This window comes from Protopterus annectens, chromosome 10.part0 (genome assembly GCF_019279795.1).
Source record: "Protopterus annectens isolate FY-2018-M chromosome 10.part0, PAN1.0, whole genome shotgun sequence".
NCBI lineage: Eukaryota > Metazoa > Chordata > Ceratodontiformes > Protopteridae > Protopterus > Protopterus annectens.
Window position 1 is genome coordinate 571,111,718 of NC_056744.1, and position 15,156 is coordinate 571,126,873.

The 15,156-nt window shown below is 47.6% G+C and overlaps 1 protein-coding gene across 2 annotated transcripts in view; it reads left to right on the forward strand.

Moving 5' to 3' along the window:
• The window catches only part of SZT2 (SZT2 subunit of KICSTOR complex), a 3,556,133-nt gene that overhangs the window by 834,862 nt on the left and 2,706,115 nt on the right, over window positions 1–15,156 (forward strand). The window lies entirely within an intron of this gene.

The following is a 15,156-nucleotide window of genomic DNA, read 5'->3' on the forward strand; positions in this document are numbered from 1 at the left end:
TGGTTGCTAAGGGGGGAAGCTGAGTCTAAGAGATGTAACTAAGCATTAGTAGGCAGTCTGATGCAAATGAGTGTAAGGATACTGAATTCCACTGTCACATAGCAAATGAGCACATTCGGAGTAGTGTAAGAGTTACAGAAGGGGGAGGAACAGAGTAGGAGATAGGTGACATCACAGGGGGGAATGGTAGAAAGAAATGCAGTTCATTGGAGGTTAGAGTTACATGACAGATGTCAGACAGATATCATGGAAAGAGGTGTGCCACTAAGTAAGCATGAGAAAGTCAAGAAATGGAAGGTGTACACTGTTGCCTACACCAAAGTTTCTTGCTGGATGTGTATGCGCATGCGTGTGCGCCGAACGAGTAAGGCAGTGTGCGCACGTGTAAGGCAGTGTGCGCGCGTGTAAGGCAGACTGAGCATGTGGCAGCATGTTGGGAGATGTTTAACACCGTTTGCTGGCGTGCAGCGTTTTAAACCGAATAAGCAGATTCTGAACTGTGTAAGTATGCGCGTGCGTGTAAGCCACTGTGAGCGTGTTTCTGCTGGTTTGCACACGGCTCCTCCCTGAGGAAACAGAAAGGAAAAAGGAAGCAACAGATGTAGTAGGAAGTTAGCAGGGAATACTGCTGGAGCTAGCAGGTGAAAACAATTAGATGCAGGCAATTACACAGGCAGAATAGTAGCCCAGCCCAGCACTTAAAACACTGCAAACAGCAGTGCAGAATGTTTCTCTCAAGAGACACTGCAAGACAGGAGTAAGCTAATAGAAGTGAAAACTGAAAAAGCTTCACTCAGAGCAGAAATGTTAGGGGCTGCCATAGCTGTCATAATGAGACATAGGCGACTTGCTGAGGGTGGTGACAATGCAGATGGTGCCAGACAACCCACAGTGAGGAGACAGAGAAGAGTGTACAGGCCCAGGGTCACCTACCACGGGTTACATGAGCTGGAGATAGTAGAGCTCTATAGAGTGGACAGAGACCTCCTGCAGCAAATAGTGGAGCTGTGCAGGCCACGCCTCACACAGAACCAACAGAGGGAACCCATCCCAGTGGAAACCAAGGTATGTGTTGGCCTAAGAATACTAGCAACAGGTACCTTCCAGAGACCAACTGGTGATATGATGGGGATATCACAGGCATCAGCCTCCAGGGTACTGCACCAGTTCCTGGATGCCATGTCAGCACATGTCGGTGATCATGTATATTTCCCCAATGCCCGTGAGGTATTGGCCAGCAATATGCGTCTCTTCCAGCAAATAGCGGAATACTCTGAGGTACTGGGTGCAACAGACTGCACGCACATACGCATCAAAGCACCAGCCAGTGAGCGGGGTAGGGCATACATCAACCGCAAGGGCTTCCCCTCCATCAACTGCCATGTCGTGTGTGATGCCCAGGGCATAATAATGAATGTGTGTGCTGGCTGTCCTGGGAGCTACCACGATTCCTACATCTGGCATTTGACGCAGCTGTACCAGACATTTGCCAATGGGGACATCCCGCACGGACACCTAGTGGGGGATGCAGGTTATGCACTGGAGCCATGGCTGATGACACCCATCAGAAACGCACACACACCTGAACAGGAACGCCATAATGAGGCACACGCACAAACACGTAATGTAATAGAGCGTGTGTTTGGGCTGCTCAAGTCACGGTTCCGGTGTCTGGACACATCTGGTGGAGCCTTGCAGTACACACCAACTACATGTACCCAAATTGTCATGGTATGTGCTATGCTACATAATATGATCTTGCGAAAACATCTGCAGCAGGACCAGCATAGGGCCGGGCCAAACAGCCCCCCACCATTGCCAAGGCCATCACAGGCAGAGCGTGACTCGGAGGAGGAACAACCTGAGCCTGCCCCAGTAGGCAGAGGGAGGCGTGCCCAGTATGCCCTGGCCTTGGCAAAGAGGCAACGCATAGCACATACACTGGCTCAGTAGGAACCCTGGGAATGATACCCCCTCTGACTCACTCATATAGTAACAGGGATGCCTAACATGACACAACCTGCTCTCAAACATGTACAGGGAAGTGTAATATGCGCATCAGACAGAGACAGCCCTGCAGCACCACCTGAGGCATGAATGCTATGTGTTAAGTAATGTAACACCATGTACTATATGCACACCTGAGGACCCTGACTAACATCCTACCCTCACCAAGCATCATGCCACAACATGACAATGAGATGATCAAGTGCAACAATTGACTGAAGTATCGCAGTTAGTCAAAGGGGATCCAATGTGTGCCAGTCTGGGATGACATGCTGAGCATGACATGATGCACCACCTGCTAGGACTGGCGTGCACCTATCAGTGCAGGCCGTATGGATACTGGCAAAGGCTGTTGTCACCCACAGTGTGCCCTGAATAGGTAAGGCTCAAAACACAAACCTATCTCCATAGGTATCAGAAGGGATAAGAATAAGATAAGGGATAAGTTGAAACAGCAAGATGCATGCAGTCTAAACTCACCCAGTATGGAGAATGTTGATATCTGCGCTGTAACAGAAAACTGAGGCAAGGCTCACAACAGCACCCTAACACTACCAGGTTACACCTCATACTGTGCTGTACAGCCTCAAAACTTGGAACAAGCTACAAAAGGAGGGTGACTAGCAAGATTTGTCAAGGATAACCACACCCCCATGTCGGTACCACAACAAAAAGCAACATGGACTAGCCATGCTCAAGTAACAGTGGCTAAAACTGCCCCCCAGTTTATAGCCTGCTACAGACTACTGTCCCAACACCAGGAACTGCATCCGGACTATGCTGGAATACGTGAATATATCAAGTCATCCAAACCACATTATATTGGGTGACTGCAAATACCCAGACATAGACTGGGAGCATTATACTAGCTCCAACAGTGTAGGACAAAAGTTCATAGAATCCATAAACCAAAAGGCCCAGGAACAACGTACCACTCCCACAAGAGGGGTAAGCATACTGGATGTGATAATCAGCAACATGGGTACTGGATGGCAAGATGAGAAGTGTATTGCTCACTGGTAAAACCAGACCATAGAGTAATCACACTAGATATCCAAATCCTGACCACAGTCCCTGGCCAGAAAACCACAGTGGAAAACATGTGTTAAGCAATATTTGCACTCCTCCAAACTGATGTGGAATCCATTAAAGGTCCCGTGCAGGTGCAAAATATGGGCCACACCTCAGAACCTGTAATACAGCCATTCCAGGAACACTGCCAGGAATGCTTGGATTATGCAGTCCTAAATTAAAACAAGACACAATGCCATACATGCAGAAATCTGGCATGGTGGACACCAGCCATAACCAAACCATGCAAGAGAATGAGGAAGCTACTACATGATAGAGCAAACATAAACAATGAAGTAATCACTGATCAGTAGTATGGCAATAAAAGCTGTCCACACATACAATCCACTAAGGCCAGCCACAACAAGTGGAATCTGTGAATCCTGAGGCAGTGTTACACCTGCCCCAAGTACACAGACAACCCCAACTCCACCCAAGAAATACAAATATATGTGAGAGATGCAACCATCTATCCAAACTGGAGGCTGATCTCCCTCAACTCAGTACTCCCAAAACAAGTCAGGAGGAGAAGGTAACCACACACACCACAAACACAGTCCCACATAGACCTATTACAACTGCAAACCAAACACATAAACACAGAAAAACATTCCCAGAGGCACAAATCACAAACACAGCACACCAACAGAGGCCTCTAAAGCAGACACCCAATCAAACAACCTCCAAACATAGCACATGCAACACATAGTACACAAAGCTGGTGTGCCAAACAGTCACAGGCCAGAAGGAGAAACAACATGCCTGATACAGTTGTAATAGGTGACTCCATAGTCAGACACACTGCTGTCCCGCACACCAGACTGAACAAGGGAAAGGGTACAGTAAGCTGCCTGTAGGCTGCCACAATATGCCACATAACAGAAGTATGAAGGTCACTCCAAAGCAAGTAGAAATATGATGCAGTCATAGTCCATGCTGGTGTGAATGACCTGAGATGTACCGCCCTAGACTACATGAAAAGAGACATAGATGAGCTATCTGATTATATAGTCCAGGCCGGTATGACATTCACCGTTTGCAGCATCCTACCCTTACCAAGAATAATGCCACAGTACAAACATGGAATGATCAGCCATAGCAAGTGGCACACTTACTGGTGTCATACCAAGGGGATCCAATGTCTGTCTGCTTGGGATGTCATGCTTGACAAGCCACGCAGCTGTTCTTGGGATGGCCTGCACCTGTTACACCTGGGCGTCTGAATATTGGATAAGGCCTTTGCCATCTCCATAGAGCCTTTTGTAGGCAAGGCTGAAAAGACTGACCCACCACTCTAGAAAACATAAGTGGGAAGAAACATAAGGGAAATGCTGACCAATGCCAGATGTGTACACCCCAATATGCATGCTCCCGAGGCCATCCCCAGTATGGAGAATATCGATGTCTGTGCAGTGACAGAAACCTGCTGCAAGCCTCCTGACAGCACGCCAGCACTACCAGGTTATACCACGTATCATGTGTCATGGCCCCAAAACCTGGAACAAAACAGAAAAGGAGGGTGAGTATCCATAGTCAGCACAGACACCCATACGTCCAGGTAACTGACAATGCACAAGGCATTGGAGTTCACCCATGTGCAACTGACTGTAGGCAAGACTGCTGTACAGTCTGTAGCATGCTACAGACCGCACTCTCACACACAATAACCCCACCCAGCCGTCCTGAAGACACTGGACAGTATGAATGTCCCACCAAGTACCAAACAAGGTACCACAAATTACCACATAGGTGGTAAACCATTATGTATGGAAGGTGTAACCAGGGACCTAGGGTCACAAGTGGACAGTAACCTGTTATGTGACACCCACATTGCTAATGTGGCTAGGAAGACTGTCTACATTTGACACCGTATCAGGAAAGGATTCACATCTACGTCAACAGAGGTCATTGTGCCCCTATACTTTTCTCTAATCACACCCATTATCTAGCACAATGCCTCATATGGGATGTACCTTACCTGACACCTGCAGCAGTTAGAAAGACCTCAAAGGTACCTCACCAAGAGGATAAAGGGTCTCAAATATATGTCATATGCTGCATGGCTGTAGACACCCCAGCTGAATGCAGTCACATACTGCCTACACAGAGGCATTGCATGCCTATCGTAGGAGGCCATGCCCAACACAGGAGTAATGGACATGCTCCACCCCAGAAAACTGAAATCCATCGGAGCTGTGAGAGTGAGAGATGTCAACCTCAACAAATAATGAAATAGGATGTGCTGGTGGGACAGATACATAATCCAGAGGCTCCCCACACCCTGGACCAGAATCCCACTCCATGTTAGGCAGAGCCCCTCACTGACACTCTTCAACAGGAATCTTGCCAAGTGGATGGATGATTGTAGAGTTACACTGGGGGTCTTCACTGTGTCATGTCCAGACAGAGGCACAGCAAAGCAAATCATAAATGGCCATAATATTCACATAGCAAAGGGTGGCAAAAGCCACACACACTCTGGCTAGGCTAACAAATGCCCTAGGGTGGATAGCCTAGTATGAACCTATGAACCTATGAAGATACAAATTGTACAGGACACTAAGGATAATCCCAAGGCTGTCACAACTGATGGTAGGAACCATGTTGGGAATTCACAGATAGCCCTGAATCACACAAATATCACAAACACACACACATATTGCCAACATGCATCCTGACAGGTGCAGTGCAACTGAATGCAGAATTTCTATCCCAGCAGACTGCTGGCCCCCTGACATTGCAGATGCTGAGGCAACAGCCAACATCTACAAAGCAAAACACACAGCAGCAATGGTATGAGATGGTGTCCTGGGCTTAGTGCAACTTGGACTCCAAGATGACTGGAATGCCAAACCACACTACTGCTCATTGTCAGCCTTACCACAGAATATGTACCCAAAGAGCAGTGTACAACAACAGTGGTCCTTCCCAACAAAGGTGTTGCCGGAATGGATGCTGAAAACTACTACCCCAGAATCCTGAGAAGCTCGGTTTGCACAGCTATGGAAAGGATCAGCATGTACCACAGACATAAAGATATTGGGGACCTACTGACACGGACCCAACCCAGTGTGGCTTTCTCAAGTGCAGATCCTGCCCCTAAACATGTTTGACTCAAATGAAACAGTCATCAAGGTCATTGATGAGGTCAATGTGGTCCACACAGTGTAGCTGGACCTTGCAAAGGCTTCTATACAATACCCTACGTGTTCATTATAGATAGGCTCACCAGCTTAAATATAAACCCACATGTCAGTAGAGGGGTTGCAAACCAGACCAAGGACAGAACAGACATGGTCAGACATGCTGCAGCCATGTCAGACCACAAACCAGATATAAGTGGCATCCCACAAGGCTTTGTCCTGGGATCTCCCTTGTCTGGTATATATGTCCCATAGGTACAGGCAAACATGGAAGGACTGTGATAGAACATGTTTGCAGAGGACTACAAACTGCTCACCACATATGATCCACCAGCTGACACAAGCATCCCACAAAAGGGCCACATAGAAACAGACAACTGGTGCCATAGCCATGTCAGCAAGCTAATTGCAGAAACGTGTATAGTCAACCGCGTGGATATACAGTAAGTGCCCACCAATTACCACATAGGTGTTAACCCATTATGTAGTTAACATGTAATGAGAGACCTGGGGACACAAGGTGATAGATATCCTGCATTGGACAAACATGTGCTGTAGTGTTTACAGAAACATACCATATACCCACTTAATCATGAAGGCTGTCAGATCTAGATAAGGGGAGGTCATTGTGGCTCTGCAGTCATCCTTCATCAGCGGTACAATTGACTACAATAGCCCCTGTGGGATGTACCTCAGCAGACACCTCCATCAACCGTAAAGTCCCCAACAGTACCTCATCAGGAGTATCAAAGAGCTTGCACAGATGCCATGTGTTGCCTGTGTTGCTGGCATCAGTAAACATGCTGCACCGTGTACAATCTGAATGGCAGTGAGCTATGCACATGAGAGACCTGAACCCCAGCACTGACTTAAATAGGACAAGCTGTACTGCGTGATCCATAACACAGAAGCCACCCCCACCCATGAGTGAGCCTCCAGCACAGGCTACCCACAGAGTCACTTATCAATTTTCCTCAATAGGAATCCTGATGAGTGGATGGGAGATGGTAGACTTATCCTGGGTATCACTGACATGTCACAGGTAGACAGAGGCACAGTATACTAACCATGACATATGTCATGGCAAACTCCACTTACAATGTGTGTTGAAGGACAAACACACTCTCCAACTAGCATTAGACATGGACTAGGGCACATCGCTAGTGTTTGGAAATGTACACCTATGTTGTGGAATACACTACCAATGTTGGACAAGCCTGGTCTAAGTAGTTCATATCTGAACAGAATGCAACATGGTCAGATGTACACAACTGGCCCCTAACCAGGCTGTTGTGCCCACTATCGAAATGTAAAGCAGTGATAGCAGTAAAGCCCAGAATACTGTCCACCACAGTCAAAGTACTACCAGTACACTATACGGTACTACAGTGTTAGGTCAGTGTGAAAGGATGTTGACAACTGTATGCAAAGTATCCCATGCAAACACTGCAGGCACAGTATAATCCTGTTGTGTTCACACACAAAGCAGTTGTACAGTAACTACACAACATGACACACAACACACAACTATAAACGGGTGATATTTGTTGAAGCTCACACTCATCCACAAATGTGTTGGGCTGCAGAGTCCAACATATGGAATGCTCACACTGGGCATGCTCACACACTTTGATAAATGAGACATATGTCAGACAACATGCCATGGGAAGGCTGAACTGGGCATGCTCACACACTTAGGCCAAATCTCGGTTTAGCAGTTGGACACACATATCTGGTATTTTTATGTGTTATTCCAGGAACCAACCACATTACAGCAGTCTGCCCAGTGCACACAGTTAAATGACTACAGAGACATATGTGATATAGTGGATCCCTCCCATATGCAAACAACTTCCACAGATGCACAAGTTGTTCATACAAACAGGGAATGCTATGGCAATAAAGATGTGCAAACAGTCTATCAGCAACAAATAATGTGCATTTGACAATTAAACATATGGGTGTAGAGGTCAACACTAGGCTGTTTGCCCTAGGGAATGACAGCTTAGCCAGAGTGTGCTTGGTGTCTGCCTCCCCACAGGATGCACATTCCCTTTCTAAACACAGATGATGTCAGCACCCTATAAGTACAGCAGGAGAAAATAAACTTCCCAGTAATCCGAATAGCGCGCTCTGCTAATGCGTCCGTCTCAAGTGTCATAACATAGTTAGGTAGGGGTTTCAAATCCTGCAAATGCTCAGTGTGTGTGTGTGTGTGTGTTTGTGTGTGTGTGAGTGGGGTTGGTGTGTGTGTAAGTCTGTGGGAGAGAAATGTCCCTTTGGCAACTAGGAAAACACACTACAGGATGCACATTCCCTTTCTAAACACCGATGATGTCAGCACCCTATAAGTACAGCAGGAGAAAAGAAACCTCCCAGTAATGCAAATAGCGCGCTCTGCTAATGCGTCCGTCTCAAGTGTCATAACTTAGTTAGGTAGGGGTTTGAATCCTGCGAATGGCAAGTGTGTGCGTTTGTCTGAGGAGGGGGTTGTGTGTGAGTGAAATGGCCCATTTGGCAAGTAGGAAAACGCACAACAGGATGCACATTCCCTTTCTAAACACCGATGATGTCAGCACCCTATAAGTACAGCAGGAGAAGAAACCTCCCAGTAATGCGAATAGCGCTCTGCTAATGCGTCCGTCTCAAGTGTCATAACTTAGTTAGGTAGGGGTTTGAATCCTGCGAATGGCAAGTGTGTGTGTTTGTCTGAGGGGGTTAGTGTGTGTGAGTGAAATGTCCCTTTTGGCAACTAGGAAAACACACTACAGGATGCACATTCCCTTTCTAAACACCGATGATGTCAGCACCCTATAAGTACAGCAGGAGAAGGGAAATCTCCCAGTAATGCGAATAGCGCGCTCTGCTAATGCGTCCATCTCAAGTGTCATAACATAGTTAGGTAGGGGTTGGAATCCTGCGAATGGCAAGTGTGTGTGTCTGTCTGAGGGGGGTTAGTGTGTGTGAAGGAAATGTCCCTTTTGGCAACTAGGTGAACAGACTACAGGATGCTCATTCCCTTTTCTAAACACTGATGATGTCAGCACTCTATAAGTAAAGCAGGAGAAGGGAAAACTCCCAGTAATGCGAATAGCGTGCTCTGCTAATACATCCGTCTCAAGTGTCATAACATAGTCAGATAGGGGTTTGAATCCTGCAATTGGCAAGTGTGTGTTTTTGGCTGAGGGGGGTTAGTGTGTGTGAGGACAATGTCCCTTTTGGCAACTAGGTGAACAGACTACAGGATGCACATTCCCCTTTCTAAACACTGTGCAGCAGAAGGCCATAGCTCTGGCACAAGTTGTCTGTTGCTATGATGCCCCTTTGGAAGATGCTTGTGTCAGATGGAGAGTTGATTATGGTGGCCAGTCTGCAGTCATCTGCATATTTGGACAGCCACAGTCCGTCCGTGTTGGCCCGTACCTCCAATAAATATATACCAAACAAGAGAGGTCCCAGGACTGAGCCTTGTGTGACACAACTCGTAACTGGTGTGGGGTCTGGCATGGCTCCAGCAATGCTAACCATGTGGGTTCTGTCCTTGAGCCACTGTGCAATCCATCTAGTGACATAGGGGCTTATATTTAAGCTGGTAAGCTTCTCTAGAATGCCCAAGTGGGGTATTGTTGTGAAGGCTTTTGCAAGGTCCAGGTAGGCTGTGTGAGCCACCTTCCCCTCGTCAATGGCCTTGGTGACTGTTTCAAAGAAATCAACAGGGTTAAACCTGGTAGTGCTGGTGTGCTCTCAGTAGCCCTGAACCAGGCATCTGTTACTGCACAGATATCAATGTTTTCCATGCCAAGGAGTGTTTTGGGTGCATGCATCTGGAGGTTTAGACGTCTGGCGTTGGGTAGCATTGCTCTCAGTTTCTTATCCCTTGTGATACCTATGAAGGTGGGTCTGTCATTTGGGCCCTGCCTAACATAGGCACTATGGGGGTAGCAAGAGCCTTTGCCAATATCTGAAAGCCCACAGGTGCAGGCCGTCCCTAGCAAAGCAGGTAGTTCAACAGAAGATGAATGTGTGAAGGTGTAGTGCCTGTTATTAGTTAGCAGTAGCATATATGACTGCTCACGTGGACACATGCCAGGTAAGTCATATGCACTGTGTCACAGGCAATGTACATGTGAACAGGACAAACAGTGACATCCTGTCAAGTGGGACATGGACATACATATAGTAGGCTATGCAGATGGCACTAGGAGTCCACAGAAGCTCTATAACTATGCATTGCAGGTGTGATCAGTATTCCAGGGTAATTGCAAGCAAACATGCATGCAAACAAAGCTACAGTAAACAGGGCTGCATGTAGTCCATTGTACAACAAACAAGCTGTACCAGTTCCAGTAGGTAACACTGCAAATATGCAGGCACTATGCACATGTACATGGAAATACACGGGTCAGATGGCTAGGGTCCAGTCTCAGTGCACACAAGTGTACAGACCATGTACTGTCAGGATGTACAATAACTGGATAGAAACCCATGTGCTCATACCTGCAGTAATACACATGTCAAATAACAGACACTGAGCCTTCACTCAGTGGTTCCATACCTAGTAGGATGTATGCTCCCTGGCCTGCCACCACAGTATCCCTGACATATATGGGGACTCTCCCTCCTGTGACAGTTAGTTATGTGTGTTGGGGCTGTCTAGCATGGTATGAGATGTGAGCATGCAGTACTAGGGTGCTCCTGTGTGTCCTGTACCAGTCGTGTAGTACTGCACACATATCAACATCCTCAAACATCTGCATTGCAGAGTCTAGTGTGGGCAACATGCCACTTGCAGTTTACATGTCCATCATTGTGTATTACTACATTCATTACCCTATCCCTGTGCTACCTATGTATGTAGCCTTCTGTTGACATCATTACCACCGTATGCCAACATGTGCAGATGATACACTATGGTACTTACCATGGGTGTAGACAACAGGACATGACAATCACACACTTACTGCATCAGGCATGCTGTGATATACCCACAATTAATTCAGCACACAGTGCTGTTAACAACATGATACTATTACTACACATCTATGTGGTCACCCTGTGCATCAGCAACATGTTAACCTGTACCTGCACAGTTGTTACAGATTGCAGGAGGTGGCACAGTTTCATCATATGCACAGGGTGTGAACTTGGTATGCCTGAGTCAGCCACCGATACCACCAATTGACATGTATGTGTATGTGTGTTGGTGAGGGACAGCAGTAGAAGGTGGGGCAATGTTGATGCAGTGTGTGCGTGTATGCGGTAGTCCTAGGTGTTGTCAATTTGCATGTGTGTATGGATGCACACAGTTCCACCTCATGGCTGCCATATACTGGTGTTTGTGGACAGCCACAGACTGTACCTGCCAGGTCATACAGATCAGTGTCTCTGGCCACGGACACGGTACCTGTGCCTTGCAGGGGTGCTACGGACCGTATCCGGTACCAACCCAGACTGGGTACTGTCATCAGAAGCAGGTGTTCGTTGACTGGACACAGATCCCTGTCGGGCCTGGCCAGAGCCACGTGCGTGTGGTCTCCTGGGGCGGTCTGATGACAGCACAGACCCAGCATTGCTGGGGCTGCTGCTGGCACTACGGGGGCGGCTGTGGCCCTGTTGTTTTTCCACGACGACTGCCAGGTGCTGCTGTTGCTGGCATATGGCGACGTCGACGCCTCAACCGCCCACCATCGCCTGGCTCATGGACATGTAGTTGTGGAACCGGTCTAATATGTCCCCACAACGTCTGTCTATGACATCGGTGAAATCATGGATGGCAGCCGCAATGTCACGCATACTGTCAGTCATGGCTGTGCGACATGCTGTCAGCTCCCTCAGACCCTGTCTGGTGTACCGTTCCATACGTGACTGTGCCTGCATAACAGTCCGAAACATAGGTGAGGTTGTAAGACCTCTGTGGGCACGTCTGACAGGGGCAGTATGCCCATGGATGCTCCCACGAGAACCCCTGGACGTCTGTCTGTGTGGTATCATCTCTGGGCCATGCCCATGGCTGCTGTGTGGGGAGGCATGTGCCACAGATACCACATTACCCTGGTCAATGCACACTGTATGCTGTCCATCACCTAGGGACAATGGTGACAAAGGGTGTATTGGCAGGATAACTGTGCGCATTGATGGGGTCGACAGCTGTGTACTGTCAATCGGCTGACCAATGGCGGACCCTGGCATACCTTCCTGTGCCATTACACAGATGTCATCATTGTCAGTACCCACGGCACCTGACTCAGGTTCCCTGCTACATGACACCAGAGCAGCAACAGAACCTGTGGGAGGGAAACAGGAAACACAGTTTACAATGTCTACACATTTCCAGCGATGCACACATGCACAGGTGCACACATGCACACATGCACAGGTGCACACATGCACACATGCACAGGTGCACACATGCACAGGTGCACACTTGCACAGGTGCACACATGCACACATGCGCACATGCACACAGTTTCACACAATTGTACAGTACTCAGTATGCGTGATATCAACACACAGACACAGACACACCTACATGCATACAAAGAGCACTACTAAGTGAGCCAAATAGTACTATTACTATTAACACTATTACAGGAATTGTTAATACACACTCACCAGCATGGATAGGCTGCATTGCTGTTATACCAGAGGGTCCTGCAGACGTGAAGAAACTAATGTCAGTGGGCACAACTGTGCCATTGTTACTGAGTATGATACAGGTCAGTAGTACAACAGTCGCCTTTCACAGGTCAGCTGCTAATATTGAGGGTATCACACTTGCACATTAAATACTATGGTGACAGCTACAAACCAAGGACACACCCCACACATGCATTAACTACCAGTGTACACAACAGTCAACTATACGTATGGCATATTACCTGCACGTTCACTGTCTTGCTGCTGTGTGGCTCCAGCCTCCATCATAATGCATGTCTTCTGCTGCTGTTGTTGCTGGTGGACTGGAGCCACTACACTCATGAGTAGTCCCTCCAGTCTGGTGAGTGGGGGATGTGTAGCCACCCCACCACCTGTGGCGACCTGTTGCCTGTGGATATCCGGCCTTGACGCTGACGGACATGTCTGATTAAATCACTGCAGTGATGTCGTACCTGCTCATATGTCCTATTATGCGTGCCTATGTCATTTACCCGACGGACAAGGTCTTGCCACAGTGCAGCCCTCTCCTGCTGATCCTGGCTGGTGCGGGAAAAGAGTATTGCATAATCCCGCACCAGGCTCTGGTGTATCTCCTCATCCTCAGCTGTGGAGTAGGTGGGATTCCGGTGGGCCATGTACCTGAGAAAGAAAATAACCTGGTATCAGCAATATATGTCAGCAGAATTTGGCACACATACTACACATGCTACTCGACTGTTATGATACAACATATCTCACATATGTAGCATCTGTCTGTCTATTGGTGGATACACATGTAGATGGCCAGGTATCGGTGCTCAGCCAGCAACTGTGCAACAGTACCTGGCAGACTCCATACGACATACTACCAAACCCCAGCAGTCAGAACACTAATTCAGGTCAAGAGCACCTCCTCACTCTGGGGGTTTGTATCTAGGTACTGTATGGCCTACATCGTCAACTACTGTGAGCTTGACCACACACTGATTGCCCTGGATATACATATCCCACCTCCACCACCAGCACAAACGACTATAGTGCATAACATTACAGATACAAACTCTACACTTTGTAACAGTGATATGGTATCCTTTCAGCCCACTGGGCCAGTGGCAGATACAACCCACAATGCTGACCCCTACACAATTGCTTTCTACAGACATCTCCGAGAATGCATGGATCATGCAATCCCATATATGACCAAGACACTCTCCACAAAGGGACAGCATCCTGTCCAGTTGACCCCAGCCATAGACAGATTGTATTACAGAAGATGGAAGCTACTGCAAGACAGAGCATAATTCACTAAAGGGAGAGCATGTCTGAGCAGCACTGGTAAGGATCTATTTTCCATCATACAAAATACATGGGCAACTTTGAGAGGGAAATCAAAAGTGACACTACAGATGACCAGAAGGCCTTCTTCAGTTATGTTAGCAACCTGGTCAGGAGCCATCCTCTATGCCCATAGGTAGTACACTACAACAAATGTTTCACTGACACCACAGATATCGACAACATTGTGGCAGACAGGTTCAGTGCAGGTGTCACCCGCCTTTCCCGAAATAAGGCATAGTTATCCCAGCTGACTGTAACCTCCCTGTCATCACAGATGTCCAGGTGAGAGACACCCGCAGGACAGCAGAATACACAACATGGATGGGACCTGATGGTATCCCCAGTTGCATGCTACATAAACTCTGACAGGAGCTAAACACACATATAGAAGTGCTATGTAACACTAGCCTGACTACAGGATATGTACCTGTACACTGGCGCACAGCAGCAGTGGTTCCACTCCACGAAGGAGGCATCTCAACATACCAATACAATACAACACAATACATGACATTACAATACAATACTATACAATATGCTATTGCCCCTAGGTCTACAGCAGCGTACTGTTCTGCTACCCTGACCATTGTGACAGATGTGGTGTGATGGTACCTGCTGCTGTCACACAGTTACACAGGGTGACTCATATGGCATATTACCTATCTGGCTAACATTCAGCAGGGGTATGTGTGACATGTACTCATGGGGAGTCTTGCTTCTTAACACTGTGTGGTTTATTGCAGGGTATGTCTTATCTGTGGGTAGGAACTCTTACCTCCACATGTGCACTCTATTGCAGTGGCACGGACGACACAACAGACATTTAGGTTGTGGATGGTGTGAGGTGTTACTATGGTTGTTGGACATCTGTCATGGGTGTGACTTCCATATGTAAATCCGGGAGTGGTAACCTCTATGTGGGTGGCATATGTGTACTCTGTGGTGTTGTCAGTCACTGTGC